This window comes from Dermochelys coriacea, chromosome 20 (assembly GCF_009764565.3).
Source record: "Dermochelys coriacea isolate rDerCor1 chromosome 20, rDerCor1.pri.v4, whole genome shotgun sequence".
Lineage (NCBI taxonomy): Eukaryota > Metazoa > Chordata > Testudines > Dermochelyidae > Dermochelys > Dermochelys coriacea.
In genome coordinates, this window is record NC_050087.2 from 16,850,674 (window position 1) to 16,878,554 (window position 27,881).

Consider the following 27,881-nt stretch of genomic DNA (forward strand, 5'->3'; position numbering starts at 1 on the left):
CCCAGCCGCCCCCACGTTCCTCACACTGCCCCACACGCCTCCAGCCAAACCCACCGACCTCCAGACAGATCCCAGCCGCCCCCATGCTCCTCACACTGCCCCACGTGCCTCCAGGCAAACCTGCTGACCCCCAGACAGATCCCAGCCGCCCCCACGCTCCTCACACTGCCTCACGCGCCTCCAGCCAAACCCACCGACCCCCAGACAGATCCCAGCCGTCCCCACGCTCCTCACACTGCCTCACGCGCCTCCAGCCAAACCCACCGACCCCCAGACAGATCCCAGCCGTCCCCACACTCCTCACACTGCCCCACGCGCCTCCAGCCAAACCCGCCAACCTCCAGACAGATCCCAGCCGCCCCCATGCTCCTCACACTGCCCCATGTGCCTCCAGGCAAACCCGCCACCCCCCAGACAGATCCCAGCCGCCCCCACGCTCCTCACAGCGCCCCACGCGCTTCCAGCCAAACTCGCCACTCCCGAGAGAGATCCCAGCTGCCCCCATGCTCCTCACACTGCCCCACGTGTCTCCAGCCAAACCCGCCACCCCCCAGACAGATCCCAGCTGCCCCCATGCTCCTCACACTGCCCCACGCGCCTCCAGCCAAACCCGCCGCCCCCCCAGGCAGCTCACGGCCGCGTATGCAGAAATCACACCTACACACGCTCACACACTCCAACAGGCAGAAATCACACCTGTGCTTCATCTCACACGCACACGCTCCTTAGCGGTGTCACGCGCACTGTCTCACACCCGGCCCCGTGGCCAGCGAGGACTGACATGGCCGGGGGGGAGGGGGGGCTGGCATGCACAGCGGGTATGGACGCTGAGCAGAATGGGCAGTGGGGACTGGCCCCAGCCTTTGCCAGCATCGCTGCTGGGCAGGACAGCGTGAAGACCCGGCTGGCCCCATGACCTGGCCTGGCCGGGCCAGGTGCCGAGGGGAATTTCGCAATTGTGCCCACCGCGAGGAAGTGACTTTGCGCCTGCTGCACTGGGCTGATGCTGTTTCCTAGAAGCCGGCGCCCACCCGTCGAACCACAAGCCCATCCCCCTCCGCCTGGCACTGCTGCGGGCTTAACCCTTTCCTCCTCCGGGCATAGCCCCATTGCCCATCCCCCTGCGTTCCCATCCCCCAACTCCTGGGCCTCCCCGCAGCTCACTCCTTCAACCCATGCAATTCCACAGGCTGGTCATGTCTCAGCTGGGGTGGGGGAAGAAATCACCTGGTGGCAGAGCCTTTCTGATTGTACACAGGGAACACGCACCCGCCACAGAAATGCAGCCACCTCTGGGGTGCGGCGTGGGGGCTTATTACATAGGGATCCCTCAGCCCGGGCTGGGGTAGGGCGTGGCAGCTGTTTTCATCACCACACAGCAATGCTGCTTGGGGATTGCTCGTCCCACCCTGGGGCAGTTGTTTCCCTGCCCCTGGTGCCTACAGAGATGGGAGGCAGAGATTTGCTACATGGGGGAGCTGGGTACAAATCCCAGTCTCAGCTCCTCAGCCCCTGGGCAGCTCAGGCCCCAGGCCAGGCAGAGGAAGGAAGCAGCCCTTTCAGCATCGCCCCCGACCCCCGTGGCTAGTTAGGAGAGCGGCACTGGCTGCTAATCACTGGGGCACCCAGCCTGCATCTCAAAGGCCAGTGGGTGTGACGTGGGGGGAGCAGGGATGCAGTAAGAGGGACTCACCAGCCAAACAGGTACATGGGCAGTGTCTGGAGGGGCAGGGGGTGCCCAGTCTCTTCTGGATTCACCACGTCAGTCAGGTCCCTCTCTGAAATCTCCCAAGGGGCACCTCCACCTATACCTAGGAGGAAGGGAAGGCAAGGTGAGCAGCTGCCCACCTGATCAGTGACTCTCCCCAGCCCCTCATCCAGAGACCCCAACCTGATCAGAGACCCCCCCGTCTTGCTCCATCCAATCAGAGAACCCCCCCCATCAGAAACCTCTCTCCTGGTCCATCCAATCAGAGACCCCCCATCCAATCAGAAACCCCCCCCCCGCTCCAACCAGAGAGCCCCATCAGATCAGAGAACCCTCCTGCTCCACCCAGAGATCCCATCCAATCAGAGACCCCCACCTGTTCAGAGCCCTCTCTCCTGCTTCATCCAAACAGAGACCCCATCTGATCAGCACCCCCCCACACATCATCCCAAGCCCCCCCCCCCAGCCTCCTTGGGAGGATTTCCCTGGCGCTGAGCCTGCTCTGAGACCAGGAGCTCTGGAGCCAAACCAGACTCTCAGGTCTCCAAGCCACCCTCACGGCCCTCCCCTCCCCTCTCCCCCCAGGACGGGGGCATCTGGATTCTGGAGCAGTTAAAGAAAACCCTAAAAATAGATTTTAGAAAGCAGTGAGATTAAGTGGCAGCTCCGGAAGCCCTGTCTCAGCAGGGTGGGGCCCTGGGCGTTCGGCTGTTTCCAGCCATCCTGTCAGAGCTAGTCTTTATTCGTGTGTATCAAACAATACGAGCTCCTGGGGCCCCTCCTAACTGGGCCTGCGATGAACCTGCCTGGGCCCTGAGCTCCCTCGAACCAGGATCGGCACCCAAGCCCAGCGCTGGGGCCTCCTCTTCCCCCACGACTCTCTGCCCTAGAGTCCTGGTCTGCTCCAAATGCTGCCTGGCTGCAGAGAAGGATGCATGGGAAATTGAGAAGAGGGAAGGTCAGAGCAGGGCAGGATTGGCAGTCTCTGTTCAGGAGGCCCAGGGCGGGGATAGCAGGGGTCTGCGGGTCGGGAGTGAGGGGCACTGGCAGGGGAGGGCTGTGGGAGCCCAGGGCAGGGATAGCAGGCGGCTGCGGATCGGGGGTGAGGGGCACTGGCAGAACTGTGTGTTTGGGGTGTCCAGAGGTGGAATAATGGGGGGCTGCGGGTCGGAAGTGAGGGGCATCTGTGACTCAGCAGCTGAGCACCAGAACAGTGACTCAATCCTATGATGACGGGTGCACCAAAAATACCCGTAAGAGCATGGTGCACCGACTCCATTGCTAATAGAACCCAGGTGTCCTGGTTTCCAGCCCCACCCCCAACTAGGCCATGCTGCCAGGCCCACAAACCGGGGATCCTTCCTTCATCTGCCTCTGATGCCCCCCTGCCTGTCCTCCCCTAGCCGAGGGTCGGGTGTGGGGTGCCTCTCCCTGACCACATGGCCGGAGGTGAGCATGCTAGCGGGAACACCTTTGCTCAGCCTGGCCGCTCCAGAGCATGTGACATCTAGGTATCTCAAAGGCCAGTGAGTGTGACCCGGGCGGGGAGCAGGGCTGCAATAACAGGGACTCCTCAGTCAAACAGGGACATGGACAGCTAGTAACTAATGGTCCCTACTGAGGGGAACAGAGCAGGATCCGCACTCAGCTTTATGGCATTTAGAACAGTGCGGCTCCATGTCTGGGCTCCCTAATCCATAATTTACAGGGCCCAGCACTATGGGGTCCTGGGCCATGTCTGGGCTCCTTGGTGCTACCGTAAAACACCTAATACATAATGTACAGCGCCCAGCACAATGGGGTCCTGGGCCATGTCTGGGCTCCTAGGCGCTACCGTAAAACACCTACTAATTAATCAGAAAGGTGACACTCTTGCGCCAGCCGCCCCAGGACATTTCAGCACAGACCCCTGTCTGAGTTAACAAGGAGCTCCTTGCCCTGGAGACTGGTCACATGCCCCCGCCAGAACCCAGTACATCCGGCCAGCTGGCTTCCATCCCCTTTTGGGGTTACTTTCTATCGATCATCTGCTATCGATGTATTACATGGGCATTGCCAGTGGTCAGTATTATAACCATTACAATGGTGCTGGAGACCCTAACTGAGAACTTGGCCCATTATGCTGGGCATTGCTTAGACCCTGACCAAGATTGGAGCCCCCGTTATGTGGGGTGAGTGACAGTGGGAGGCAGTCTCTGCCCCACAGAGTTTACAATCTAAATTCCCCCAAGATGGGAGTCATCTTAGAACTCGGGTGTCCTGACTCCCCGTACGCTGCTCGACCCACTAGACCACGCTAGTGCATTCCGATGGCTTTGTCTTGTTTTAAACCCAAACTCACAAGGATCAGATTTCCCAACTGCCATCCAATTCCGGGGGCGTGAATAGGAACACAGCCCCCAGGGCACAGCAGTGAATCCATAATAACCAAAGTACAGCGCCCAGTGGGGTCATGGTGTTAGTGAGTCAACCAGCGAGGAAGCAGTAAGAGCTCCACGTGACCGAATGAACAGCCATTCGAACATGGAAGCAACACATCATCATCCCGACTTCGAATGGCGAACAAATTCGTAAATATCGGCTCTGTGGGAGAATGGATCGACTGTTGCTTGGAAGAGGTTATATCAGGAAAACATTACTCCCCTCTCAAACAATGGCCTTTAACTAGGCTTCAGGGATAGAGCTGAGAACAGGAAGACCCTCCAATAAGTTATTTAAGCTCTTTCTGAAACATTTTCCATCACTTCCCTGGGGCTGGAAAATATCAGATCATTTTGTGTGTTTTCCAACCATCTCCGGGGGTTCTGGAGAAAAACAATGTAAATGGAGTGACAATGAAATAATAACAATACTTTAAAATGACCAAATTCTTCACAATTCAGAGCATTCTTTTCCACCACTTGGAAATTGGTGATGCCTTTAAAAGGAAAATAGCAGGAAAAGAATGCCCAGAATTAATTAAATTTCATATAAAAAAGCCTTTTTATAGCAACTTCCAGCCTGTATGATTTAGTAAGCAGCATGCTGTATATAATTTTTTTCACCCAGCACTAAGATGCAGCCACCTCTGAGGTGGAGCAGTTAGAAAACTGAACAGCAATGTTACACAAGGCCTGTTTACCCAGCACTGAAACGTAGCTCCCTCTGGGGTGGGGCAAAACAGGTTTTTAACCAGCCTCGCGGCAAGGCTTGCTGCACAGGGATTGCCAATTCAGCACTAAGATGCAGCCATCTCTGGGATGGAAAATGGCAGCTGTTTAACTGCCACACAGCAATACTGCAGGGCGCAGGAATAGGACAGGAAGTGAAAAAGAATCCGTATCCGATTGAAAACACAAGGGGTAAGAATGTGATTAACGGTGTCAGACTTTGGACAACAGGATATTTTACTAAAGCTGCCGTCACCCAAAAGATGCATCTCCAGCAGCCCCGGGTCCCCTGGGGCGCCGCTGGGCCCTGAATTCGCTTGCTGAGAGTGCCCCTTGCTGAGTTCCCAAGCACCACTGACTCCCTGCTGTCTTTTCCAGGGAGAGTTCACCCATTCAAGTACCAGCCAGCCCTGCCTCTGCTTGAACGTGTGAGAAGTGAGCTCATCACAAGCACAGGTGCTGTGACCGCAGGCAGGTGACTAAGCGCCGCCAGCTTGGATTCAAGGGGTGGGGATTTAGGCAGTTCCATATGGAGCCTATTCATCTCAAGTTGTTTTAAAATTGAACTTCAAGGGGGGTCCTTCTCCTGGCTGGAATTTCCCCTGGGACTCCTGGTTCTATCCCCATGCTCTACCATAGACTTGCTTCCCTTCTCTGTATTTGCAAAATATGACAATACGTAGCACTTTCCAGTCCCCCAGATCTCAAAGTGCTTTACAAGGGAGCTCACTGTCATCACCCCATCGTACACATGGGGAAACTGAGGCATGAAGTGGGGCAGTCACGTCCCCGAGGGACCCAGCAAGCCAGTGGTGAGGCCGGTAATAGAACCCAGCACGAGGGATTATTACTCTTCAAGTCCGGATTTCCCAAGGTCTCAAGGACCATTTATCCCCAAATACCCGGCTGCTGTCTTAGTGCCTGCATTACGTTTGGATTTTCCAGTTGCAGCCGGGCCCAGTGAGGGCTGTGTCTCCTCTGGCCAGCTCTTCTTCAGCCCCTGAGATTGTTGAGCCATCTTGGAACAATCTGTCCCAAAGTAACAACAGTTACAATTAGAGCTTCATTTTGTCCAACAATACCCCTCCCCCGAATGCCGTCAAACGGCCACAGACTGAAACACTCATGGAGGGAGAACGACCCCCAAGGGGGATAAAAAACCAAGCTCCAATGGACGATGGGCAACAAGATGGGGAGCCGGGTGGGGAGAGGCGTGGCCTTGCCGATTCTCATGCTATGGGGTGTTTTACTTCAAGCCCCAGCTCCTGGAGTCATGTGCTAATCCCAGTTTTCATTTTAAAAATGTTTATTGTTTGTGTTCAACAGTGACGGGGAAGGAGTGGAAAAACGTTTGGGGAGCCGGCTCCAGGGCTCAGAAACCCACCCACGCAGCACGCTGGCATTTCTCCTGTTCTCCAACTTCATTTTCATTTTTTACAAAAAGTAGTGGTTGTGGTCACAAAGAAACCTGCAGGAATGTGACTCAAGCGGAAGCAATGTCTGCCTGAGTCTGCCGAGAGCCTGGAACAAGAGCTTGGAGAGATGTGACCTGCCCCATTCCGCTCAGGGAGAGGGGAACTCCGATGCCACAGTGCTACAAGTCAACAACCGCTCACTATTTCATCCCTCCTGTGCGGGAGGCTGGCAGATCGGTCCTGTTCACTGCAAACCACCTCTCATTTTGGTGCCAGAAGTGGGTGTCATTTGGGAGATGACACCGCTGATTTCTTTTCTTCAGGCAGGAAAGAGCTGAGCCCACGGACAAGTTCAAGCGCCAGCCCCGTGGAGTAGGATCATATGCGAATATCTGCGCAATCTACCAGGATCAGCACCTCATTTTGGCAACTTGCGTGGGCAGAGCTTAGACGAGTTCGCTCTCCCCTCCCATCTCTCCATGGCACAGTGGGAGCATCTGGGCGCTCTACAGGCCCAGAATGGCTTCGCCATCATGATCCAGAGCAGAGGAGCCTGGCGTTCACGTCCCACCAGAGATGCAGGCTTCCGGGGGGGGTGGGGCGCGGCGCACAGGATTTCAAGTTCTGGGAGATTGCTGGATTAAAATCCACTGAGGGTTTTAACCTGTGATCCAGCAGGAGCTGTGAAATTCACTCCCATGAAGAGGGATTTCACCCAGGGCGACTGGCTACAATTTCAGTCCCCTGGAGTAACTTGGCTCTTGGTGGAGAAGGAGATGCTCATCGGGTGGATGGGGAGGGGACCAGCGTAGTTTTGAGCTGAGTGCGCACATGGAAAGTAGCAGAGTGCAAGGGGGGTTGGCCTGGATCCGACATCCCCTTTCAGCTCCCAGATGAAACTGGGCTCCTGCTGGTTGCATGCAAAGCACTTGCAAATAAAAACCAGCTATTTTCTGCTTCTGCTATTTCTTTGGAAGGTGCTAGTCACAAGCGGGGGTGAGAAAGGGAGAGAATCCTGCTGTATAAGTAGGGGAAGCTTCCCAGAGGGAGAGAGACAGAGAGAAGAGTGTGAGACATGCACAGACAGACACAGAGAGGGAGAGCGCCTTTCTAGTTAGTCCTGCCAGAGGTGTAAAGAAATTGCCTTCCCCCAACCACGCCCCAGAGCCAACCTTCTCTATTTACACCCATCATCTTGATCTCTAGTCCCTGAGCAAAATTCAAAACCAATGCAAGGAAATCCTTTTCTCGCCCGACGCACTCTTGGAGTGTGGAACTCCCTACAACAGGATGGCCCCGAAGCCAAGAACTCAGCCAGGTTCAAAAAGGGACTGGAGATAGAAATGGAGGGTAAGGTTAATGCAAGCAGGCCTTTTGGAAGAGAAATTAAACCTCCTGCTTCAGGATTAGAGCAAGTCTGTAAATATCAGGGATTGTTCTGTGTCTGTACCGCACCTGGCACAATGGGGTCCTCCTCTGGGACGGGGTGCTCCTCGGCACTACCGTAATACACCTACTAGAGTGTATACACCTCTCCTCAGGTGCCTGCAGTGGGGGCGGGCAGCACACTGCTGAGATTGCTGGTATTTCTGGATCTCCATACGCTGTTCTTGCTTTCCCAGGCCCGCGTGTGCCTTCATACAGCAGCCAAGTCAGGCCGGGTCATAGCCTGACTGCTCCCTCCGGGCTCCAGCGTGTCTATATCGGGGCCGCCCCTTGTACGGTACTAACAGAGCCCTAGTAAAAATAACCCCCGGCCGGCCTCGTGCCATGTGGTGTCGAGAATGCACGAAGCTGGTGTCCAGCCCTCCTCCCCTCAAGGCTGCCAGCCCCTTGGCCTTCCCTTGCATGTGGTTGGCCTCACGCAGCTGCACGGGGGGGGGTTGTCCCTCTCCCCCCCCCATTTGTGGAGACAGGCTCAGTCTGCTGCTCCCCCGTCCCATCATGCATCTGAGATCTGACCCATGGCAGGGGATCCAGTCCTGCCAGTGCCCACAGCCCTGCTCTGTGAACGGGCTTTGCCTTGCATTACCTGGGCCCAAAAGCATAGGGCTGGGCGCTCAAGCATGCAGCTCCCCCAAAAGGTGCAGTCTGGGGCCAGGCCAGCTGGGAAGCCAGCGGGGGAACAATACCGCCGGGAAATACACGATGGGGCGGGAATGCAAAGTCAGCTCCACTGTGAAACCCGCCCTCCCGCCTCAAGCAGCAAAGAGCTAACTGGAGGAGAACGGCAAGGCTAACGCGCACAGCGTGGTACTCTGACACCACAAGCAACGCCTCGCCTGGGGTCTAAGAACTGCCACGTGGCATGGTTATGTGGTTAGAGCTGTGGGAGGGGAGTGGGGTCTAGTGCATTAACGCAAGGGCTTTGGGACCTAGGACTCCAGGGTTTTACTCCTTGCTCGGGGAGGGGAACCTGCTTAAGTGAAGACAGTGGGGGGGGGAGGGGGGGGCTGTGACTCAGGACTCCTGGGTTCTCTTTTTGCTTCTGCAGAGGAGTGTGCCTTTGCAGAGACAGCTGAAAAAAGACCGCCACGGCTGCCAGGAAGAGAAGCTCTAGAGGGCAATCCCTGGATATACTGGGGGATACCCTTCCCCCAAAACAGAGCTCCTACCGAAAATGAACAAACAAGTAAATTAAAAAGATGAGAAAACATGACCAAGTCTGGAGCAAACAATCATTCTTTCTGGAGGGAAGGCAGGGATGATCTGGATTTGACGGCAGGCGTTTGAGCCAATGAGCAACACCCCATTCTGGACACCCCTGGCCTCGGGGGGAATCAAGGGCTAATGGACAGCTTCAAGAAGAGGCGCGACCAAAGCTGCGGGCACTGAGGGCTTGTCAGAGGGGGACGCTTTTGGAGGCTCAGGCAGATCACCTGAAGCTGCGCAGTCAACGACGAACATGCCTTGGACGCCGGCGGTCAGGAGTAAGGCAAAGTTTGTTATAACTTTCATTCACCTGCAAGGGTTTTTTTTTTTTTTTTTTTTTTAGAGGCAGTTACATCTCTGTCCACCAGGTGGAGCAATTTTTGGTTTTGGCCTTTGGGGGACGAGAGTGACAGAAGGTGATGACTGAGCAACTGCAGTGTTATGAATTGTAGCCATGACAAAGCCAGGGGAGTATTGTTCTCCTGACGCCAGGCCTCGCAGTGTAGGTGTGGACGATCTGTTTTGGAGGAAATCACTTCTACAAATATTGACTCACGGCTGCCGATCTGGGTCACCCTGGTATGAATCTGCGGTGACTTCACCACGTTTATACCAAGATCAGAATCTGGCCCCGCATGTGAAAGCATGTTCCTGTTTGAAGGGCAAGGGCTAGAATCTGACCTGTAAATGTGGAGTAACTCCAGGGAAGTCAGTGGAGTTACACTGCTGGAAATCTGATCAGAATTACTCTTTCTATTCCCACTAGCCAGATAAAGCTGAGACCCAGGTGGATGGGAGACAGAGGCTGAGATTTCCACAGGGATCTGCAAACCCAAATGAATGAGAGCGGAGGAACGTCACAATGGCCAGGATACTAGTCTAGGGCCTTCCCCGCTCTGCTACAGATCTCCTGGGGGACCTTACGTCCAGGTCCTCAAAGGGAGTTAGTGCCTAATTCCCCTTGATTCACTCCGTCCCTGATCTTCAAACAATCAAAGCAAAACTCAATGGAATCTGTTGGGTTTTAACCTCATTTATCTAAGGAAACCCCCATCGGGGACCTAAAACCAGAGGCATCAAGATCTTCAGGATTCCCTGTCACTGGGAGTTTGCAAACTTCAGTCTGAATTTTAGATTTGCAACCAAACATCTTACCTAGATCTTGAAAATTTGAACCTCATGGTTCCTCAGCTTTTCAAGGTCTTTCTTGCAAGTAGACCTGATTGAAGTTTTTCAAAGAAGCATTTTTCCCCCTATCGAAAAATGCAGCTTTTTGTCTCAGTTGAAAAGGTTCAATTCCAATTTTTTTATTAAAAAAAATCAAAACAAAATGAAACTGGAATTTTTATCTCAGTCTCAAATTGATATTTTCATTTCATTTGGATTTCCAAAAACCAGGAAAAAAATCCTTTTTCTGGCCCCCACCTCTACTGTCTCTCCCTTTTTCAATCCAAAAAAAGGGGGGAAATGTTTCTTTTTTAAAGGCATCAAAATATCCCCAGATCTCCATACTGACATTTGTCCGATTTCAAAAAGCAAAATTTCCATTCAAAACAATCTGGCACAAAGGTTTCATTTTGAACGTTTCTCTTGAAAAAAAACAATCAATGGATTTTTCAGTCAAAAATTTTGATCAAAATAGTTTCTCTTAAATCTATTCAAAGAAATAACATTGGATTTTTCCATTAGTTCTATTCACAACCTTAACAACCTTGAAACCATTATCAATTTCCTTCTGAGAGACATTCTGACTCTCTCTTATCTGAGGTTCCTGAACAGTAGATCCAGGACTCCTGGGCTCTGTTCCTAGTTTAAGTTTAAAGCCGGAAATGACCTTTAGATCGTCTAGGCTGACCTCCTGTAGAACTAAGCTTGGAAGGATTAGATTTTTATTGGTAAATAGCAATTTCACCATGCACACACAAACCAATAGGAAACTATTTCCATGGATAATAATTGAAACTTAAAGACAGGCAGAGAAAGAGAAACGCTGCTTGAGAACTAGAGGTTGACTGAAGGATATTGACTTGATATATTTTGACGTGATGTTGACCATTTGTGTTTTAACAGTTATAAAGCTTTCACTTTTTGAATCTCAAGTGTCTCCTGTCATTAAATAATTATTGCCTGACCCCCATAATTTCCCACAACTGTAAAAACTGAAATGGATAAAATAAAAAATCTTCAAATCCAGAATTTTGCACAAGTGTTAAAATGTATATAGACAAAAACTGAAAAAAAAACCCCCACCAATGTTACCCCCCCCCAAATACATATGTATAAAAAATCAAATTCTGCCAAGCCTATGTGTTACTCAAGGCCTTCATTTTTATCCAGATACCCCTATATTGAGCCCAAAAACTTGAGTTAGGCTTAACCCATCTCAGGCCTCAGAAAACTAAACTATGTGTCGCTGGGAGAGACAAAGACATCACCAATGCCACTGACCTGCCTTGTGATCGTAGGCAAGTCACTTCCCTGCTCTGTGCCTCAGTTTCCCCATCTGTAAAATGGGGATAATGATACTGACCTCCTTTGGAAAGTGCTTTGGCATCTCCTGTTGAACAGTGCCCCAGCGAACAGCATTATTAAGATGCCAATCACACATATAGGACTGCAAGTTCCCTGTGTGTATAAAATGTTCATTTAAGGAGCTCATAATGGGCCCATCCAACATTTATCTTTAAACTCTGTGCCAAAAGCACGCTGGGCTTGCAGGCGGGGAGGTTTGGGCCCATCATTTGCTAATGTGTCTATTGATATTGCGTGCCCAACTCGAGACGCAACTTAAGCAAAGGGCTGAGCGCCCACAGCTCCAGCTGAAACCAGTGGGAGTTGTAGGTGCTGAGAGCATTCTGAAAACCAGGGACAAGGTTCTCCTCAACTCCAGCACCCCAAAAGTGAAGGCGCTTTGGAGAAATGGAACTTCAAGGATCTTTGACTGTTTCCACTCTCCCAAGTCAACAAAAAGTAAAGTCCACCAACATTAAAAAGAGAAGGGATCAGCAAACGGAAGGGGCAAATATCTCAGCTACTAGAGATGTCCTGACCCTCACTGTGGTGCAGATTATGTGGGAATGCTAATCTAATATGTAGATGTAGGAGCTAAGTAGGAATCATTATAACCAATTTATACACTCCAGAAGCTACCGCTTCTAAAGAGGACTTCTTCCCCTAGGCCCTGATTCAGCAAAGCACATAAGCACATGCTGAATCAGGGCCTTAATAACCAGGGATGCTGCCTCAGTATTTTTCAGCTAGATGAACATGATCAACAAAGCACAAGTACACAATTGCATGGGCTGGTATTTATCATGCATGTATCTTCATGTGGCGGGAGTGTTTTGTTGTTATGTATACACAAATGTGTAGGTATGGGGGGTGTTTAGCAGGGCCATGGTTTTCAAAAGTGACGACTGATTTTGCGTGCCACAATTTAGTGTGCCCAAATTGAGACACCTTTAAGGAGGCTGATGATTTTCAGAGGCCCTTTGTACTTTCTGAAAATCAGGTCCCTTTAAGGCATCTCAGATTGGCCCCCCAAAATCATTAGTCAACTCTAGTACATCCTGTCCCATATATGTGTATATATACACACAGGCCTGGTCCATATACTATCAATACCAGATTGTGTATATAGCCATGGCCTGTGTGTATGGTACACACACACACATCATATGTATAGTGAGACAGTGCAGTCTTGTAGGAAGATCACGGGACTGAGATTTAGGAAACCTGGTTCCCGGCTCTACCATTGGCCTACCGGGTGCCCTTTGGCAAGTCTCTTCACACCTCTGAGCCTCAGTTTCTCCATCTGTATAACATAGATAACAATACTGACCTCTTTTGTAAATGGCTTTGTGATCTACTGCTGGAAAGCCCTAGGTAAGAGCAAGGTATTAGTTAAGGTTGCCTAAGTGGCTCCATTCTAAAGGATCTTTTCCAACTGCTTATAACTTTCACCTTCAGGCTAAATCCTTCCACCTTGAGCCTCTGCGAGGGGGGTGAATTGTTTTGGAAACTGAGCAAAAATGGGTCAGCTGTTTTTGAGTACAAAGTGAAAAGAGGGTTTTTTGGTTGTTTTTTGCCCTGATAAATGTTATTTTTTTAACTTTTTACACACACAGAGAGGGAGCACAGTCTCACATATACAAGGTGACATTGTCATCCTAGTGTTTGCTCACGCAGTATATTTTATCAGCAGACTTTGGGTCAGTGCCAATAGTCCCGTTTTGCAGACAGGGAAACTGAGGCACAGAGAAGGGAAGTGACTTGCCCAAGGTCATACAGTGAGTCACTGGAAAAACTATGAACAGAACCCAGGAGCCCTGATTTGCTGCACCTCTAATCACTAGGCCAAGCTCCCTCCCATAGTAAGGAACAGAATCCAGGAGTCTTGACTCCCAGCTCTTTGCTCTAATCAGTGCCTGATCCTGTCTACACAGACTTACTATCAGTTGCAGAAACTCCTGGAACAAACGTGTAATGTGGCCTAGATCGATGTTATCCTGCCATTCTGGATCTAGCTAAGCTCCTCCCTCCCCAATGACATCACTGTATCCATAGTAACTAACGTACTTCAAAGGGGAAAGGGTGGAAGGAGACCGAAAAAATATGGATAAACAATGAACAAACTCAGCTGCTTAAACAAAATGTTTGATGGTGCCCAAGGGGGCTATAAAAGTTTTATTGCCACTTGTTTGGGAAAACCTGTGTGTACTCACTTGAAATGCCAAACGGAATGGAGCAGGGCTAGATCAAGCCTCGGAGCGGAAACCAGGACTCCTGGGTTCTTTCCCAAGCTTTGGCAAAGGGAGAGAGGTCTACTGGTCTGAACAGAGGTCTGGGAGTCAGAACTTCAGGGTTTCAGGAGGGGAGTGGTTTCTCGTGGCTAGTGCAGTGGGGACTGGGAGTCAGGACTCCTGGGTCTGTCCCCCGCTTTAGCAGGGGAGGGAAATTTAGTGAGTTAGAATGAGGGGACTGACCATCGGGATTCCTGGGTTCTGTTCCCAGATCTGCCTCTTCATGCAGCAACTCACTGCCCAGCTTTAGGCCTCAATTTTCCCCACCTGTAAAATGGGAATAATCCTGACCTGTCTCAGGGGATTTTTTAAGGATTAAATAACCTTTTCTACCACACCTGGTCACTGGTTTCTGAGCCCTGTAAGGAGTTACATGATTGCCGAGTGCAATCCTGTGGTGGTGACGCTCATTCCACAGTACAGATAGGTGCATCTGATTGTCATCATTAAGGTCTCTCAGGGGTGATGTCACTGGCTGAACTGTTTCTTTGCTGTGTTATTTCCCTCCAAAATATTTAAAAATTAGGGGACAGACCTACAGCTAGGGTCTAAGATCTGAGTCTGCCCTGGCTTCCCGGCTATTGGGGCCTAAGCTAGCTCAGGTCTGTGTACCTGGGCTGCAATCAGACCCCCATCTGGAGAAGTGGCTGGTAGCTGGGATAGTGAAACTGACACAGGATGCCACTGGGTGGGGTGAGGCGCTCTGCAGAACCTGCCCCTCCCCACGGCAAGCTTCGATCGAGTGAAAACCCTTGATTCGGCCCAGGCCAGCAAGTCGTACTTGCGCTGAACATTTTCATCATGTGTTGGGGAGGGGAGGAAGGTGGCTTCCTTCAAGGCAGCAGGGTCAGGGTTGGGGGACCAAAGCCCTGAACTGATTGCAAGGAATGGGCTGTAGGGACAAATAATCTAACTAGTTTGAAGATGGAGCCTGGTACATTTACGACCAGGATGATATGACAGGGCTTGTCTCCCAGCTTCCATCAGTATCAATGGGAGAACCCAGCCTATTGAGTCCAAGGGAGAGATGCCAATTAATACCACTTGGATCCACTGAGTCCCATGGGGTGAGGCTGATTGAAGCCAGCTGGGGATCTGGCCTAGGCTTTGTAGCAGTCCCACAGGAGAGCTCCTTTATAAAGCTGTCTCCTTCGTCCATGGTCAGTAGCTGCAATTGACAAGTGGGTCATTTCCCACTCAGCCTTACACTTCCAAACCGAGGCGTGTACGCTGCACCCGCGGGGTTCGCCCAGCGAGATGGGCTCACAAGCACCCATGTGACACATGCATCCACCGGCTGCTGCAGGAACCGCGAGGTCTCTGCAGGTGCAGCCTACGGGCCGTCTCTGCAAATCAGGTTACATATTAATGGCGTCCTAGTGATACGTAATCCCAGGCGGAGCTGTCTCTGCCGTTTAACCTTCTACTGGGGCGTCAGGTGACACAGCTGGGAAGTGTTAGATTTGTGGATCACCAGAGGGGGAAATCAACAAAGCTCTGTGCCTCAGTTTCTCTTCCCTCACCCTTTGTCTAGTTAGTCTGTGAGCTCTGTTGGAAGTGCTCTGCCTCCCACTCTGTGTCTGTGCAGCAACTGGTACAATGAAGATCCTGATCTCAGTGAGGGTCTGGGCAGCGCCTGACACAGTGGGGACTGTGCTTTCAGTCAGGGTCTGGGCAGCACCTGGCACTAAGGGGGCCCTGATCTCAGTGAGGGTTTGGGCAGCACCTGGCACCAAGGGGGCCCTGATCTCAGTGAGGGTCTGGGCAGCGCCTGTCACTAAGGGGGCCCTGATCTCAGTCGGGGTCTGGGCAGCGCCTGTCACTAAGGGGGCCCTGATCTCAGTCGGGGTCTGGGCAGCGCCTGTCACTAAGGGGGCCCTGATCTCAGTCGGGGTCTGGGCAGCGCCTGTCACTAAGGGGGCCCTGATCTCAGTCAGGGTCTGGGCAGCACCTGGCACCAAAGGGGCCATGATCTCAGTGAGGGTTTGGGCAGTGCATGGCACCAAGGGGGCCCTGATCTCAGTGAGGGTCTGGGCAGCGCCTGGCACCAAGGGGGCCCTGATCTCAGTGAGGGTCTGGGCAGCGCCTGGCACCAAGGGGGCCCTGATCTCAGTGAGGGTCTGGGCAGCGCCTGGCACCAAGGGGGCCCTGATCTCAGTGAGGGTCTGGGCAGCGCCTGGCACCAAGGGGGCCCTGATCTCAGTGAGGGTCTGGGCAGCGTCTGGCACCAAGGGGGCCCTGATCTCAGTGAGGGTCTGGGCAGCGTCTGGCACCAAGGGGGCCCTGATCTCAGTGAGGGTCTGGGCAGCGCCTGGCACCAAGGGGGCCCTGATCTCAGTGAGGGTCTGGGCAGCGCCTGGCACTAAGGGGGCCCTGATCTCAGTGAGGGTCTGGGCAGCACCTGGCACTAAGGGGGTCCTGATCTCAGTGAGGGTTTGGGCAGCGCCTGGCACCAAGGGGGTCCTGATCTCAGTGAGAGTTTGGGCAGCGCCTGGCACCAAGGGGGCCCTGATCTCAGTGAGGGTTTGGGCAGCGCCTGGCACCAAGGGGGCCCTGATCTCAGTGAGGGTTTGGGCAGCACTCAGCACAATGGGGGCCCTGATTTGGGTGCAACTTTTAGGCCCTACAATACTACACATAATAAACTAAACAAGAGTAAGGGGGCTCCTGTAAAACACCTGCTGCTGCTATTTGATTATTTTATTTTGATTCAGAGCAATAACGAGAGCCCAGGCACCAGCTCCACATACCCCACCAGTTCTTTAAAAAGACAAAACCAAATCCAGAAGCCATTCAGCTCCCCCTTCTACCCCTACTCAGCAACCTGACAACTTCTGTCCATCTCCCCAAAGCCAGGTCAAGCAGCTGGCTCCAAAAGCAGAGAGTTCTGGGCTCTGTCACAGCCAGACAGGAGACAAGGAATTTCGAGCCCTCGCTTGGGATGTCGACAGAGCTGGTTCACCACCCAGCTGGGGCAAAGCTCTCTCGGCCTCAGTTTCTCCCTCTCTAAATGAAGCTAATGCTGGCATTGTGAGGCAATGGTGTACTTTAGGTAGCTACCATAGAGAGGACACGCTGAAGCAGCCCCTCAGCTGTATAAACTGAGGTGTAAACCAAAGAGGGGGTTACTATCTTAGATGGAACATATGCAAAGATAGACAAATGCTAGATTGTGTGTGTACCTCCTGCACCCAAGATATAGTGTGTGTGTGTGTGTAAACACTCCCCCCAGCTAGTTCTCATATCTCTGATCCACAAATGTGACACCCCCCCAGTTCTCAGCAACAATTAGAGACTAGGGACCCAAGGCCTCCTCTTAACAAAGCTTCACACAGCTGAGCTGATACCAGGAGATTTCATAGCAGCCTGCAGCGCGTGATCGGCCTAAGGGGCACTTGGTCAGACTCAGTGGAACACGTGGTGGTGTCATCGCCTGGCCTGTTTACTCCATCCCCAACGCTGCTGCCAACCCCGAGAGCGCAAACTTCATGAGCCAGCCCTCTCCAAAATCCTGAGATTTGCTGAAAAATCATGAGATCGTAATCACAGCAGGAGCGGGTCTTTTTCTTTGCCTGCTAGTTTCTGCCCCTGTAGGGAGCACTCGGGCCATGTTTTCAAACTTTTCTCTCCAGCCACATTGGCCACAAATGTCCTTTTTTTATGAAAGCCAGGATTTTCATGTGATCACACTAGAAGCTGGGGATTTCAGAAACACACCGAATACCACCAGCATTGTGAAAGGCAGTGCGGAAAGAGATGGTGTCTTCCACACATCAGTGGGAATTAACTTGATTCTACTTCCTGGGTCTGATTTGCAGCATCCACTTCGGCAGTGCTCAGGGCCCAGCAGGCCCTGTTGTGACACTCGCAGCCAGATCCTTCTCAGCCCCTAATGGTGCTGAAGATCTGGCCAGATGTCTATGGACAAGTGAGGCAGGGACCGTCTTTTGGATCTGTGTCTATATGGCCCCAGCACAGTGGGGTTTTGGTCCATGAGTGGAACTCCTGGGTACTACCGTAATACACCAAACAAAAACACAGCACACGATTCCTGACCCTAGATGCTACCAAAATACAAAGGATAAGATCGCTCTCAGGGCGTGGACGCAGCTTCACAGAGGGATGTACTGAGCCCCACTCCAGAAATGAATGCACACGCCCAAAGCTCAGTGCCCCACAGATCCCCACCTGACGCTAAGGCCCCCTTTCAAAGCACAGCCCTTGACCGCGACAGGGCTAGGACGATATTCCTTAAAATGTTTGGGGAATAAAAGGAAAGGGGACCCCTCAACGAAAAGAGAGAGACGGACTGGGAGGTTGGGGGTGGGAGGGAGCATACAGAATAGCATAAGAAAATTGCAAAGAACAAGGCGAGACCCAAAGGAAGAAAAGTCCCCCATGCATGCAGTAATGTACTGGGAACCCTCCCCTTCCTGTGCAAAGGGGGATTGAGCATGGGGGGATGGACGGAGCTGGATCAGACTTGGGTACCCCCCCCACCGCTGGTTCTATCCTGAGTCTTGCTGAATTAGAAACACAACACACCGCAGTTCGCAGTCTCAGACTTTGACTCGCTCCGATCTGAATAACGATGGATCCAGCCAGCTCAGCCTACCCACGCCTGCCCCGGGCTGTGGCCGCTACAGAGGGGGTTTTGTTTCAAGGGAAGGGGTCGCGGCTTTTCGCTAGGAGGAGACAGATGAAGGATGCATCAGGTTGGCCTCAGAGTGAACGTGACAGCCAGCAGCGGTGTGCCTGGGAGAGGCCAGAGGCTGACTGTGAGGTCAAAGCTGTGACTGACGTCAAGGTTGTAAAGACAGTAAATGGGATGGTCTAGTGATAAAAGCAGGGGTGGAGGCTGGGAGTCAGGACTCCTGGGTTCTAGTCCCAGCTCTGTGAGAAGGAGTGGGGTCTAGTGGTTAGAGCGAGGGGGGGCCCAGGAGTCAGGACTTTGGGTTCCATCCCCAGCTCTGAGAGGAAAGCAGGCTCAGAGCAAGTGACGTGTAGTCTAGCCCTGGCCCTAGCCCAGCATGTGGCCAAGGGTTGAGAGGAAGAGGGAAACGGAAGTCAGGACTCTTGGGTTCTATTCCTAGTTCGGGTCTGGGAGCCTCGTCTAAGGTCAGAGCAGGACTCCTACGTTCTAACGTTGCCTTTTGGGCAGGTCATGTCCCTTCTCTGTGCCTCGGTTTCCCTGTCTGTAAAAGAGCACTAACCTCAACAGAGCAGGGTAAAGCTTAACCCTTTAACTCTGAGTTCCTGGGATGGACAACTCAGGAGACAGATAAACTGAGTGTTGTCGTGTTTATTTTGATCCATTTTAAATTTCCCCCCAATACTCCTTTTGGTCTGAAAATTAATACTGAGAAAAAAAAAAGGAAGAAGAAGAAGAGGGAAAAGAGCCTTTACAAATTAAAACCACAGCGTCTCTTTGCAAGCACCCAGCGCCCCTTCCTCTGCCAACAGATCACGCAGCACTGGCCTCATTTTGTCTGGAGAACTTCTTGTGTCTGGACGGACCCCAGGGCCTGAGCCAACAGCCAGTGGAAAGACCCCTGTTGGCTTTGTGTCAGGTCCTGAGAAATAGATTTGGAGACTGCTTCCTAGGATAGCCCAAAGGGGCCTGTTCTGTGTTTGTACAGCGCCTGGCACAGTGGGGTGCTGGTCCATGACTGGGGTGCCTTATGCACTACCGTAATACACCTAATAAATAAATAATAATAACTAGAGAGCAGCTAGACTGGCTGCTCTTAAAAGGGATCTGACTTCTGGGAAGGCAGCGGGTGGAGACCGAAGGCACCGGGGGGGAAGTGGAGTGGGAATTTTATCTGAGTAGTGTTAGCTTTCTTCTTAAACTAAGCACCAGGGGCATGGAAAATCCTGTCTGAAACCCCTGCCCCCCGCACCTGCCAGCACTGGGTCTCTGCAACCTGAACCAGGTGTATGATCCGCCCCCTAAAGTAGGACCCTAGTAGTCAGAGACGGCAAAGGCCCAGCACAGGAGATGTGTAAGGACCGAGGGTTACAGAGAGAGATTCTGCGCCCAACTCAGTGTGGTCTTATCCCTCACCCAGTCGTTTACACCAGTGCACAAGAGCGTTAGCCCAGAGACAGATGGAGCAGGCTTTCACGACACAGTTTCACTCTCATGATCTGTGTCACCAGAACTGAAATGTACACATCTCGAGTGCTTTGAACCAGTTTGTGAGGGCTTTCATTTCCCCGCACAATAAACAGCCGCTGGGTCAGAACCAGACCCCTGACCCAAATACTTCCCCCCAGCTTTGGGCAAATTCAGATACAAACTGCGGCTTAGGTCCCTCTCTAGCAGCTGGAACTTCATCGGATCCAAATTTCTTGTATACAGTTTCTACTATGCATGTATGTGGTTCACACACACACACACACACACACTGACACACCAATGACTGGGAGATCTATCTTGTGTATTGTCCAGTTGTGTCAATTAGCAAACAAAGAAGGTTACAAAAGAAATTAAAACCAAGGATTCAGCATTCCCACAATGCTCTTTGTTCCCTTATTGTGACAGGTATCATTTTCTTTTCACTCTTGAGGGCAGATCATTGAATGGACCGTGGGGTATTTTGTTTAACCATTGGCGCCTTACGAGATCTCGCTGGAGAGCTTACTGTGCTGAGAAGTTGGGAGAGGCTGCTAGGTGGGTGGGGTGAGTTGGAGTGAATTATCAACAGTGAAGAGAATTAGCTAGATGAAAACTAGCCCTGTTCTCCTATGGTTGTGTGGGACACAGAGCTTACATGTTCTCAATGCTGCTGAAGTCAAAAACCGATATTTATGTTTAGTCATTTAATGCAAGGTTGTCTCGTGGCTAGAGCGGGGGATGGTTTAGGGAGTCAGGACTCCTGATTTTTACTCTCAGCTGTGATAATTTGTCCAATCTAATGCTCAGAGCCAAGGTGGCTGGGAGTCAGGACGCCTGGGTTCTATTTCTGGCTCTGGGAGGGAAGCGCAAGCTAGTGTTTAGAGTAGGGCCGTGGATTAACCACAGTTAACTCACGCGATTAACTCAAAAAAATTAACTGTGATTAAAAAAATTAATCACAATTAATCGCACTGTTAACAATAGAATATCCATTGAAATTTATTAAATATTTTTGGATGTTTTTCTACATTTTCAAATATATTGATTTCTATTATAACACAGAATACAAAGTGTACAGTGCTCACTTTACAGTATTATTTTTATTACAAATATTTGCACTGTAAAAATGATAAACAAAATAAATAGTATTTTTCAATTCACCTCATACAAGTACTTTCGTGCAATCTCTTTATCGTGACAGTGTAACTTACAAATGTAGATTTTTTTATTACATAACTGCACTCAAAACCAAAACCATGTAAAACTTTAGAACCTAAAAGTCCACTCAGTCCTACTTCTTGTTCAGCCAATTGCTCAGACAAACAAGTTTGTTTACATTTACGGAAGATAATGCTGCCCACTTCTTATTTACAATGTCACCGCATGGCACTTTTGTAGCTGGCATTGCAAGGTATTTACATGCCAGATATACTAAACATTCCTATGCCCCTTCATGCTTTGGCCATCATTCCAGAGGACATGCTTCCATGCTGATGATGCTCGTTAAAAAAATAATGCGTTAATTAAATTTGTGACTGAGCTCCTTGGGGGAGAATTGTACGTCCCCTGCTCTGTTTCACTTGCATTCTGCCCTGTATTTCGTGTCGTGGCCGTCTCGGATGCTGACCCAGCACATGTTGTTCATTTTAAGAACTCTTTCACAGCAGATTTGACAAAATGCAAAAAAGGTACCAAAGTGAGATTTCTAAAAATAGCTATAGCACTCGACCCAAGGTTTAAGAATCTGAAGTGCCTTCCAAAATCTGATAGGGACGGGGAGTGGAGCATGCTTTCAGAAGTCTTAAAAGAGCAACACTTAGATGCGGAAACTACAGAACCCTAACCACCAAAAAAGAAAATCAGCCTTCTGCTAGTGGCATCTGACTCAGATGATGAAAACAAACGTGTGTCAGTCCACACTGCTTTGGATTGTTATCGAGCAGGACCCATCATCAGCATGGTCCCATGTCCCCTGAAATGGTGGTTGAAGCATGAAGGGACATATGAATCTTTAGTGCTTCTGGCACATAAATATCTTGCGATGCTGGCTACAACAGTGCCATGAGAACGCCTGTTCTCACTTCCAGGTGACATTGTAAATAAGAAGCTGGCAGCATTGTCTCCTGCAAATTGTAACCAAACTTGTTTGTCTGAGCGATCAGCTGAAGTAGGACTGAGTGGACTTGTAGGTTCTAAAGTTTTACATAGTTTTATTTTTGAATGCAGGTATTTTTGTACATCATCCTACATTTGTAAGTTCAACTTTCATGATAAAGAGATTGCCCTGCAGTACTTGTATGAGGTGAATTGAAATGTACTGTTTCTTTTGTTTTTTACAGTGCAAATATTTGTAATTAAACATAAATATAAAGTGAGCACAGTACAGGTTGTATTCTGTGTTGTAATTAAAGTCAATATAAACAGGTTTAGATGGAAATTAGCTCCTAGTGAAAGAACAAAGTCTCTATGTCTCAGAGAGAGCTTTTCAAAGGGGGCTCTGGTATGATTCCAGTTAGGGCCCATTACCGTGGGTGGCTGGCAGCCATGGCACGCCATCTTCTAACTCTGCTGAGACCATACCGGAGGGAGATGAGCCTTCGTCAGCCCAGCGAGGGCCGTCAGTGGGCACCTGCCACAGCTTACCACTGAGATCTTTCTCTCCACACTAGGGTGGTGGAGGCGTCCCAGTGTCTCATGCCTCTCAGCTGGAGATAGGCCCCAGCCAACGCCCAGGGCCCCGACTCTGATCTGGTGTAAATCTAGAGGAGCTCAACAAGGAAGGGAGAAAACCCCAGTGAGATCAGAATCAGGCCCCAGATCATGGGGGATATTTGGATGTGAAAAGTAACACTGCTGTGATTCAGATCTCTGCTTTCCTCTCTTGTGGTTGGGACATGTGTCAATCTCAGCCCCACGTATATTCCCAGTCAAACCCGCTCCCATCTAGCTTTGGAATTGATCACCACTTATTTCTGCCAGGGAAAACAGGCTGTGAAATGCAGTCAGTGAAGGGTGGGGGGAACACCCCCAAGAGTTACCCCTCACCTCCCCACCCCTCTGCCAAATCTTGTAACCAAGAGCCAGCCCTCTGCAGCTGGTGGGGATTCTGCTTGCGCAAAGACCTCACAGCTGTATCCCGGGGCCGATGGGCCTGTGGGTGACCCCAGCGCACCCAGAGCTGATTGACAGGGAGCGGCCCTACCACCTGGGGGGATATCTGAGGAAGAAGCCCCTTGACCCACTGGGTCAAGCAGGTCCCAAGCCCAGGGGGGTCCCAGTGCAGCCAGAGACAAGTCCCTCGGTTCAGCAAGAGGGAGAAGGAACTGGGCGTAAAGAAGGGAACTTGGCGTAAAGAAATCAACCCAGGCAACCCTTTCCGCTCTTGCCAACCTGCAGCCCCACGGAGAGAGGTGTCCCAGGAGGGGAGTGGCATTTGTGCTTGGGCTGCCTGGGCTGGAGGAGGCAGCCTTTACCAAGTGGCGCATGCGGCAGGGGAGACTGAAGTCCCGTGCCACGCCAGATCGTGGCGGAGGGAGGGGTGGGGGAAGAACTGACTCAGAAATGCCCAAGTGCTTGCTTAGGTCTAGGGCCTGCTGAAAAGGCCATTGGGGGCAGTGGAAAAGCTCCGGTTGACCTCAGTGAGTGAGGCCCTTACAAATTGATAGCCCCAAAAGGTGCGGTGTGTGTGTGCATGCACCCGTGCATGTGTGTGTGAGTGTGAGCACAGGTGAGTGTGCCCAAGTGCGTGTGCATAGGAGAAATCACCTTTCCGAGGGGCTTTCAGAGGAACTGAGCACCAAATCCCCCAGAAGTCAGCTGAACTCCCAGCCTCCCACAGGATCGGGCCCACACCTTGTCTTGCAAGAGTGCTGGATTGCCTGCCAGTGTCAACGGGGGCGGCTCTGCTCCCCCAGAAAAAGGCCCTGGGTGGGGCAGGAATCAATGATCGGGATTGGCCCTACCCTCTGCCTCCCATTCAGAGATCGCCAGGTGTATGGAATCGAGCTGCCTCGCTGCGTTCTCTGAGGCGGAGGGGGGACAACTTGCCCAAGGTGTCCCCATGAGCGGGAGGGAACAAACCAGATTCCCCAATGACCCAGCCTGTGCTCTCACTGCTAGACAATGCTCCCTTTCCCAGATAGCCGCAGCCCAAAGCAAAGCCCCCCCAGACCCAAAAGGAGTGAACACGTCCCGAATGTGTTCTCGGGGTGTGAAATCAGGAACCACATGGAACTCCAGGGGGGAGGAGAGTCCTTCCCCTGTGCATTTCAACAAGCTTAGCATCAGGTCCTCGTTGTGCAATATGGACCCATTGCTGGGATTTAACTCTACCCACCATGAGCTGCCAGGTTCTCCCAGCTCCTGCTAACACCTACAGGAGCGGAGGGTGCCCTGGGCTGCACAGGATATGGAGACCTCCCCCTTGGGAGCCAGTCCACTGCAGGCAGCAGACTCCTTGCCGGACTCTGAGCTGGCTGGTCCTTCCCAAGGCCCATAAATACCAGCTGGACTCCTATTCACGGCCTCACTTTTGCTGTATGACCTATCCACTGAGTCCGCTGCGCACGGATCCCTGCCTGCTTTAAACAAAGGGAGCTTGTTTCTTATCCAGGGAAGGGGCTTTTTCCAGGGGCCTCTTTATTTTATTTTGCAAGAAAAAAGAGCACCAAAAAAAAATTAATAAATAAAGCTGAGCTCAGCTTTGAAACAAAACCCAAGCTTCCTGGGGCTGCCCGTCCCCACAACTTCACACTGGGGAGGTGGTGGCGGGGCAGTGAGAGGGTCACCCCAATTCCCCTCGTTTGCAATCAAATTCAGGGTGAGAGCCAGATGTGCCCAGAGGGATCAAAAATGTCTTGGCCTTTTTAGGGTCATGAGAAGAAAAATCCCACGAGCCCCTTAGAGAAACCCCAGACCACGCGGGCGCTTTTCCCGCACGGCTCTACGGGCTGCTCATGGCGGTGGTCAGAGGCATCCAGATTCATGCGTGTCGCTGCTGTATCTGGCTGTAACGTGCAGGGCTTAACTCGAGGCAAACAAATCCAGCACTGTGTCTTCAGATCCTATCGCGGGAACCCCACCCAGCAACGAGACTTTCACAAAACGGGGAGAGAAAGATTGACGGGTGACAGGGGCACCTTGGGCTAGATCCAGAACCCATTCAGGTCAAGTTGCTGGGGCCCTCTGGATGGCGGGCGGGGTTTATAAAGGAAAGCGAGTTGATATGCAGGAAAAGTCTGGTGCTTGTCATGGGGTAGGAGCATTAATGGGGCGAGCTGCCACACAGCAAAGCGGGACCTCTGAGACATGACCCCACCCTGAGTTCCACGCTGCATTAGAAATCCAATTAATGCCCCTCTCTTCCCACAGAGAGACTCCTTTACCCACAGGAGAAGCTGCGCTGCGATCGAGTGACTAGTTTAGGGCTGCTATTGCTACGGGTTTGGGCCAGGCCTGAATCTGAGGCAGGCAGTCTGGCACTACAGCCTGGGCCGTATGCACTTGAGTGTGTGTGCGCGCGTGTGCCTGTGGTCGGGGGGGGTTGGCCATGGGCTGGGGATTGACTGGGCCCACCAAGTGGCTGGGAAGAGGTGGAAATTAAATGTGATTCTAACTGGCATGGGCTGCCTTCCCCAGGTAAACAGCACCAGAGAGAAAGACAGACCTGTTGAGTTGGTATCTAAAGCACATTTGTGGCTCAGAGAACACTTTGTTCTCCACCTTAGCTATGATACATTTGAGAGAGTTCCTTGTGGTCACATGGCAAAGTGGTCTCGGGCTCCCCCAAGCTAAGAGCTTGCTGGCTGATCCTCACTCCTGGGCAGACTAAAGCCTCAGCAATTTTGTGTCCCTGGCTTTTACGTCACAAAGGAAACCGAATTTTGGCCCACGAGTCACTTATTGGGACCAGCCCAGGATCCGAAAAGGAGGGAAATGACGCACCAAAAAAAAAAAAAAAAGTTCCCTCTCTTGCCGCACTCCCATGATGCAGGGCTGCTGGGGCGTTGGCAGGGGAGATTGATGACAGATTGATGGCGGGATCCGAGTACCCGAAGGTGCGCCCTCCCTAGGCAAAAGGCAAAAGCGGGAGCTGATGGCGCCATGCGAAGGGTCTGCGAGCCTCATCCCCTTCCCCGTCACGTGGGGCAGCACAAAATCAATCTTGCCCACACCCAGTTTTGTTTTGTTTTTTAACAAGCGCTGCAGTGTCTTCGCACTGCTCAGGGCATTTCCAGCAGCCCTGGCCAGATCCTTCCAAGAATTCTGCTGATTTACACCAGTGTCAGATCCAGCCCCAAGTCCTAAGAAACTGAGCACCAACCAACTCTAGACAGTGGTGGGCTAGCAAAGGAGACACCACACCATCCAGGCGCATAGCGCCAGCCACCAGAACGCTTGGATTTTTATTCTGCTTCACAATCACGCACGTGGCTTATTCATATTTTAACCAGGCCCCTTTGGACAATACCCAGTCCCTGGGCATGCTGGGCACCCTCACTTCCACGCCAGCTTTATTTATGAAACAGCTGAGCTGATGTCCTGAAGCTGAAAGATGCCTGGTGGGGGAAACTAAGAGTGTGTGTGCGTGTGCATGTGTGGGATCGTGGGATCATAATTTACGAGGATCAGAATACTTTAGTACACAAAAGGGAAGGGAGAAAGATCCAAGGAAAGAATGAATCATGGTAGAAAGAGACATGGGCCAAGTCAAATAGGTGGCTAAAATCCCGCCCCCCCATGTTCAGTCATAAGAGCTGCTTTGAGGGTTTGTGCTGGGTACCAACTCCACTTCATCCTTGACTCCCCCACCCAGCGATCTCACATCCCTTTCCAGTTGTCCTTATATAACTCAGCGGTAGGCGATTATACAACTACAAAGAGGGACTGGGGAGAGGGAAAAGCCAAAACGCCTCCTGGCAAAACTCCTCTTGGAGTTTGCCTTTTGGTAAATTCGACAGGAGAAGGTTGGATTTTCTGTCTCTGCGCCCCTGCCCCCAACCCCCCCATCCTTCCAGCCACAATGTTATGAAGCCCCTTCCTGGTTTTGATTTATTCTGATTTGGTTGCCAATTTCACAGCACGCCCGTTTCCGCCCGCGTTCCCTTCTCCCCCCACCACCTGGGGAACAGCTAATGTCCCATCATACCCTGAGCCCTCGCCAAGTGTCACCACTGAACCCGACTCAAAATGTTACTAGCTGAGAGCTTTGATAGAGATTCCCTCATTGCAACTGAAACTGATGACTTTTGCCTTGAACCTTCCACCCCCGAGGAAATCCGTCTGCACTGCACAGTCATGCCTGCGGCCTGAGGAGTGTCCCCTCCACTCCTGTCAGAGTGACCTTCCAAAACTGGGCAAGAGGCCACTTTGCCCAGAGCTGGTTTGGTTCATTGCAATGGACAATATGGGGTTAAACTCGCGCAAACAGAACCAAGACACTCCTAAAAGAAAAAAACCCCACACTCCACCCTCTCTAAATTCTTTCCATCCGCGCAAGAATAAGCCTGGTTTTGTTGTTTATATTTATATTATATATATAAATATTCCACTTTAGCCCAACTTTTCCCACCACTGGAATAATATAGAAGGAGCAGATTCTGCTCTCAGTTACAGCAGCCTAAATGTAAAAGAACTCAGGCAGCCGCAGATCAGGATCTGGCCACCACCAAATTGAGACCATGTCAAGAATTTCCCCCGTGTGCTGGGGAGCTGCACGTTGTTTTCAACTTAGGCAGGGAACGAAACCCCACCGAAACGTGGGCCTGCTTTTCCAACAAAGATCCACGTTCTGGAGTGCATAAAAATATTATTCTGTCTCTCCACTTAGAAAAAAAATATAGCTGATCTAAAGATATGGACAAAATCAATAGAAACCCAAAGAAGTTACTTACCAGTTTGGAAATTCTTTGCTGCAAAAGCTGTGATCCGCAGGTTTCCCCATATAATTCCACTGTGAAAGACAGAGGAAAGACAGACAGACAGACAGAAAGACAGAAGAATCTTTCTCCAGCTGCCTAAAGCCAGGCTGGGAGC

The 27,881-nt window shown here is 51.3% G+C and overlaps 2 long non-coding RNA genes across 3 annotated transcripts; one reads left to right on the forward strand and one right to left on the reverse strand.

The window, feature by feature from the left end:
* Positions 1 to 8: 8 nt before the first annotated feature.
* On the reverse strand, positions 9 to 27,881 carry LOC122458392. Its single transcript, XR_006278426.1, has 3 exons — positions 27,740 to 27,881; positions 16,405 to 16,407; positions 9 to 1,811 (listed from the first exon to the last, which is right to left on the reverse strand). It is a non-coding gene; the product is annotated as an uncharacterized LOC122458392 (long non-coding RNA).
* Positions 1,702 to 11,017, forward strand: LOC122458391. 2 transcript variants are annotated; one of them, XR_006278424.1, is made up of 2 exons: positions 1,702 to 1,832; positions 6,184 to 11,017. It is a non-coding gene; the product is annotated as an uncharacterized LOC122458391 (long non-coding RNA). The 2 variants fall into 2 exon arrangements; XR_006278425.1 differs by lacking the exon at positions 1,702 to 1,832 and adding an exon at positions 2,336 to 2,666.